Genomic DNA, 6,210 nt, shown 5'->3' with positions numbered 1-6,210 from the left:
GATGTTACACGTGGGAATGCTCTGGCAGACTCCGCTGCCAAAGCTGCAGCTTTGGCAAAGCTGCAGCCTGAGTACTCCTCAGGCTACACCTGTGTTTTTGTCTATCTCGACTAATCAGTCTCCACTGGCAAGTCTTCACGACGTTGCCGTCCTCCAAGATCAGGCTCCAAAACCAGAAAAATATACGTGAAGACTGGTTGGGTGTTTCTTACACCCTGACCACTTGTGGCGCTCCCCAGACGGCCACCTGGTTGCCCCAATGGTCCTTCTTCCCTATCTTGCTCGCATACAACACGGCATAGCACACGTGAACAAAGGGGGGATGATAGAAGCTGTTAAGCTTGATTGGTTTGCTCCAACTTTTTTATCTGTGGCTCAACAATACTGTTATACCTGCCCTATTTGTCAAGCCCATAATGTGGGAAAGCCTGTAAAAACAAAAAAAAGCAGCACATCCCCCCCAACCTTGGGGGTCCTTTGTAAATTTACAAATAGATTTTATTCAAATGCAGAAATGTTGTTCTTATGAATATGTTCTTGTTATTGTATGTATGTTCTCTGGATGGGTAGAAGCCTACCCATGTGCAAAAGCTGATACCATCACTGTGAGCAAAAAGTTGCTCAGAAACTTTATTCCAAGGTTTGGTATTACTTTATCCATAAACTCCGATAGAGGAACTCATTTTACTGGGTAGATAATGAAAGAAGTCTGCAAAGTCCTGCAAATCCAGCAGAACTTTCATTGCCCATACCATCCACAGGCCTCGGGCCAAGTGGAACGCCAAAATGGCATTTTTTAAAATAAACAGGCCAAAATTTGTGTTGAAACTCACTTGAAATGGCCAGATGCACTTCCCATAGCCCTTATGAGTATGAGATCTACTGTCAATCAAAAGACTGAACTTAGCCCACACGAAATCCTAAGGAGAAGACCCATGAGGCTCCCTGCCTCACCACCTGTTGCCTCCCATGTTTGCGATATACATTTACTTGATGATACTATTTTAGACTACTGTACGGCACTAATGAAGTATGTTAAGACTTTTCATTCACAGGTACAAGCAGCTCTCCCCAAGGAACCAGATGAGCCATGCCATTTCATCCTGCCTGGTGACTGGGTTCTTGTAAAAGTCCATCAACAGAAGTCATCGCTGGAACCCCGCTGGAAAGGCCCATTCCAGGTACTCCTGACAACCAGCACTGCAATAAAGTGTCAAGGACTTCAAACGTGGATCCACGCTTCACACCCTAAGAAACATCAGCCCTGTTAGACCTAGAGTCTCCTCCATATCAACCTTGTAATCTAATCAGCCTCCACGGACTGGTAGTGAGCCTAACGCCTGCCAACAAAAGAGCTCAAGACCAGTAGTGAGCCAAGCGCCTACTGGCAAAGAGGATTTGCCACTACAGAACGAAGAAAATGTACCCCAGTGACACCACTATGCCCCTCGGGAAAGGAAAAAGGCCTCTACCTAGTTCCTGGTTCCTGAGGTGGGGTTAGTTAGTCGTGACTTGGGTACTTCTCAGTCTTTCCTTTTAGATCATCTTATATGAACTTAAAGACTCAACAGCTAAAAGAAACTTTGTAAATCAGACTAGACTTCAAAACAAGCCAAAAAAAAAATCACTCCCACACTGGCATGCTCACCAAAACGCTTTTCTTCAACTGTCTTATCAATATGCAAAAGATTTAAATGGTTCTAAATGTTGGGTATGTCCCCATTTGCCTTCTAGTAAATAACAAGAGTGCCCATAATTGCTTTATCCCTTAATTAGACCGATTTTTGCGATATGCATGTTAAAATAGCGAAAAGGTAAAGAGAAAGAAAAATTAAAAGTTAAAAGGCTCATGGCTATAAATATCTAATATGTTGGGCCAAAAAAGGCCCAAAAGGGGGGAATGTGGAAATAAGTTTAACCAGGCCTCTTACTTGACTGAGAAGAGAGTGAAAGAGAAGAGAAAAAGATGCTAATGCTGATGCTATGTGTTTTAAAATGTTCTAAGATAAGAAAAAACCTTCATGCCTTCTTTTGTCTTGATATATTAAGCTCTGTGTGCAGATGTTAACCTCCTCCTTTCCCCCGAACCAGAAGCTGATAACTGTTCCCAAAACACAGTGGGGTTTTTTTTCTGAAAAAGTAAAATGCTTATGTGAGACAAATGAATGATCAACTTCTTCCTGTTTCTTTCAAGGTTGCTTTGTCTGAACCCTGCATCTTTTCTCGCTGTCTAAAGTATAGATACGCTTGTAAACTTGTAGAGGTCAGAGTTCCTTTGAGAACCCTCCTTTTGATCACTTGTATAGCTTTAAATAAACCAAGATGGCTCTGCCAATTCTGATACAACCACAACGCGAAGTTTGATTTCTTCCACAACAGAAAGGAGTTGGGTTGGGTTTGGGAGCTAGCCATGGATACCACTGGTACAAGACCAGCCTCTGCCATACCCTTTTTACTTGTGTTCTTGTCTGGGACCTTATCCAACTTTCTGGATATCCAGCCAAACCTTACAGTGGGGAGGGGCTTGGTAAGGCTCGGCTCTCCATTAACCTACTGGTGCCCTGCAGAAATGAGTAGTGAGATGGAGCTTAAGACTACATGCTTGTCAACTGCAGGGGAACTCAAGCCACTATACAATGGGCATCCGATCTCCATGAAGGACACAATTTGTTCACACAATGGATTGACTTAATTGCCTTTTTCATCTTCACTACTCCTCCCCACCAGCATCAAAAACTGGCTATCAGGGGAAGGGAAATTGATGCAGACACCCAGGTTAGCTACAATCAGGGACACTTTGGGGAACCATGAGGTTCAGTGGTAGTAGTATCCCATACACAAACTGTGACAGCAGTCAACGGGCCCTCGACCCCAAATCAGCTAGGTACTATTGCATCATGATACTATCATGAGCCAAAGGACATGGCGGGGTGAAGAAGCAAGACCTTGATGCCACAGCCTAGCACAATGTCAAGAGCACAGATTCCTGAGATGCTGATCGCATCATTCTTTGCCCACAGGGGAGGAAAGTAAGGCTGAATTTCCTCACTGGCAAAGAAAAGCAGGGAGCTCTTGTATCTGCTCTGGGATCACTGTCAGATCAGGCTGATGGGGGGGGCTTCCTTCCTGGGAGGTATCGGAGTCCTCAGTGGCTTGCACCTGTCTAGTGGTCCAATGTTCAGTTGATCATGAAACAGGGCTATATAAAGTCATCTCCCATGATGATCTGTGATAGCTTTTCATACTACCCAGTCATCACCCTGGAGGTGTCAGAGATGTAACTAAAATCTCAGGGTCTCTTGTAACACAACTTCAGGATCTTGTTTTATGCACAGAACTCATTGAAGTCCCAGTTGTGCCCCAAGCTGTCATTTCAGCAGTTCTGTGCTCAAAAGACACCGTAGTTGTGGTGGCTTGTCCTGAATTCTGGCTGAGTTTCCTCATCACTCCAAATGGAGAGTATACTCAGTGCCTCTTCCAAACTCTAATTTGTGGCACATCATGAGGATGCATTGAAAAAGGATGGTGAGGACATTATGGCTGCTGGCTTTATATAGTAGGCATAATCCAAATGGGTCCTTAAACCTGTGTCAGTGCAGGCCTCAACTCTGTCATTAGGAAGTGTGGCACAGAATGGCTGGTGTGCCTTTGGACAGAGAAGTGAGTAGGTAGGTGAGGCTACACGTGACCCCTGTAACTCCAGGGGGTGGGAACCAGGGGTGGGGGGTAGATCCTGGGGTGCCCTTTACTTACAAAAAGTGATCTTCACAATAAAAAAGTTGGAGAACACTGCACTAGATTCTACCCCTGTAGTAGTATCCCTGCCCTACAGGGTATGTTGCCCCTTAAAGACATCTCCAGTTGTGCCTTAGGAGCAATAATTGTGATCTCTAGCTGCCCCCATAGTCATGCCCATGCCTTGCAGATGTCAGTCAGCATGGGGGGGCGGGCCTTTGGCCCCAACTCCACATTTGGCCCCTCAAGCCTTGAACCACATTCAACATGATGTACAGCAAAAGCTTTGTTATCCGGCACCCATGGGAAATGGGGGGTGCCGGATAACCAAATATGCCAGTTACCTGAGCGACCCAAACAGGCGTCTTTGCCTGCTCAGGCCATCGCCCCTCCTGCCACGTCTGGTGTGCCACCGCCCCTCCCGCCACGTTAGTGTGCCGGGGAACAGGGAGGGGGGGCCCCACACAGACTGCTATGGCCCAGGCCGGGGGCAGGGCTCTGGCGAAACCAGAAGTGCTACAGTGTGGCACTTCCAGTTTTGCTTTTGCTTCGCTGACTGGCATCCCGGTTAATAAAGCATGCCAGTTTGTAAGGTGCCAGATAACGCAGCTTTTGCTGTACATGCACAAAATTCTTTGATCTTGCAAATTAGTCTTCTGAGAAAGACCATTATACAATGTTAACTGATTTCAAATCACATTGAAAAATAAAGTAAGTACTAGTAATTTCATTTTAATTATCTGGTGTTCATCTAAAGGGCATTGTATTTCCCTTGAACAAGAATATAGAGACAAGGTTCTTAGCAAATAATAGCAGATAAGGGAATGACTGTGATACTTTAAGACAATACAGAAGCTAAATTACAGTCCACTTTTAAAGATCAATATTAGATCGTTTTCTGTATTATAAATGGTGTTGGTGATTCTACAACTTACCGGTTTCTCTGCTGAAGGAATATTAAATATTCATCATGCTTCTCAGCAAAATCAGTTATCATGTCCTTAGTAGAAGCCTGAAACAAGAAAATACAATTTTAAAAGTGGGGTAATGAAATGATTCACAACAGAAACTTGAGGCCCTTAAAACAAGGAATAAAGAACTTTATACAGGCAACCCCTGCTTAATGATGTTTCACTTAGTGCTATTTCACTATAGTGCTCATTTCACTTTGACGCCCGGTTTCACTTAGCGCTCACGGGTTTCGTTATAACGCTCACAGGTATTGGGCAGGCAGCATCAGCGGCACGCAGCCTTGTCGCCATCTTGCCTCGTCAAAAAGTTTAGTGCACTGTGACCACTCGCATTCTGCGCTCTTTCGTGCTTGTGCCCCTGTCTTGCTTCATTTTTTGAGTTGCACCATGAGTCAGAACCATTCAACTGACTCTGAGAGTGCAAGTGCTGAGAAAAAACAGTGAAAAAGCGTAACGCTGGAGCTTAAATTAGATGGCCTGAAGTGAACTGAAGCAGGGGAACACCAGAATGCGGTCTGTAGAGTATTGAATTTGGCTGGGTCAACTGCTAGGACTATATTGAAGAATAAAGACAAAATAAAAGAACGTGGTAGAATTGTAACTCCTTTAAATGCTTTGAAACTCAGTAGGAGTAGGGCTCCAATTATGTTAGAAATGGAGAGGCTGTTAAGTGTGTGGATTTAGGATACAACTCAATGCAGTATGCCCTTGAGCATATTCAGAAGAAGGCTAAGAGCCTGTACGATGATTTACAGAAAAATTTGCCGGAGAGATCTGCTTCTGAGCCTTTTTTATGCAAATAATGGGTGGTTCAAAAGATTTAAGGAGGCACAGCAACTTGCATAATGTTTCTATTCAGGGGGAGGCTGCTAGTGCTGACACCCAAGCAGCTTTCAGCTGTAAAAATAAGCTTGTAGAAATTATTGAGGAGGGAGGCCATAACACCTCAACAAGTACTCAATGCTGATGAGACAGGCCTCTTCTGGAAGAGGATGCCTTCTAGGACCTACATTTCCAGGGAGGAGAAGTCGATGCCAGGTTTCAAGGTGTCCAAGGATTGACTTACTTTATTGCTTGGTGGTAATGCTGCAGGGGATTTTAAATTGAAACCAATGCCTATATACCACTCAGAAACCTCAGGGCTCTCAAGGGGTATCTTAAAAGCAGTCTGCCAGTCTAACAAGAAGGCCTGGGTGACAATGTCAATCTTTCAGAGTTGGTTCAGGGATTATTTTTGTCCTGCAGTTCAGAAATACTGTGCTTAGAACAATCTGTCCCACAAAACCAGCAGATAAAGGAGGAGCCATAGTCATCCTAAACCATGAGGATTACATAAAGGAAGCCAACAGACAGCTCTCTGACACCACCTACTACAAAGAACTACAAGAAGATCCTACTCCACTTTTCACCAAAAAACTCAACAATACCACCAAATCATTTCCATCAAGACTACAAGAAAAACTACAGACCTTGATCCCCCTGCTACCTAACCCGGGGACTTTTT

The 6,210-nt window shown here is 44.3% G+C and overlaps 1 long non-coding RNA gene across 9 annotated transcripts in view; it reads right to left on the bottom strand.

Moving 5' to 3' along the window:
• Positions 1 to 6,210, bottom strand: part of LOC102386742 — a 39,800-nt gene that overhangs the window by 25,892 nt on the left and 7,698 nt on the right. For 8 of the 9 annotated variants that reach the window (XR_003093371.1, XR_003093370.1, XR_003093369.1 and 5 more), the window contains one exon: positions 4,671 to 4,747. This is a non-coding gene — a long non-coding RNA (uncharacterized LOC102386742). Of the gene's footprint in view, positions 1 to 2,076; positions 2,132 to 4,670; positions 4,748 to 6,210 lie in introns of those variants that run through there. The other variant, XR_001357801.2, reaches the window with a different exon arrangement.

This window comes from Alligator sinensis, unplaced genomic scaffold (genome assembly GCF_000455745.1).
Source record: "Alligator sinensis unplaced genomic scaffold, ASM45574v1 scaffold410_1, whole genome shotgun sequence".
NCBI lineage: Eukaryota > Metazoa > Chordata > Crocodylia > Alligatoridae > Alligator > Alligator sinensis.
The sequence above is the reverse complement of the archived record's forward strand: the minus strand, read 5'-3'. Positions and strand labels throughout refer to the sequence as shown.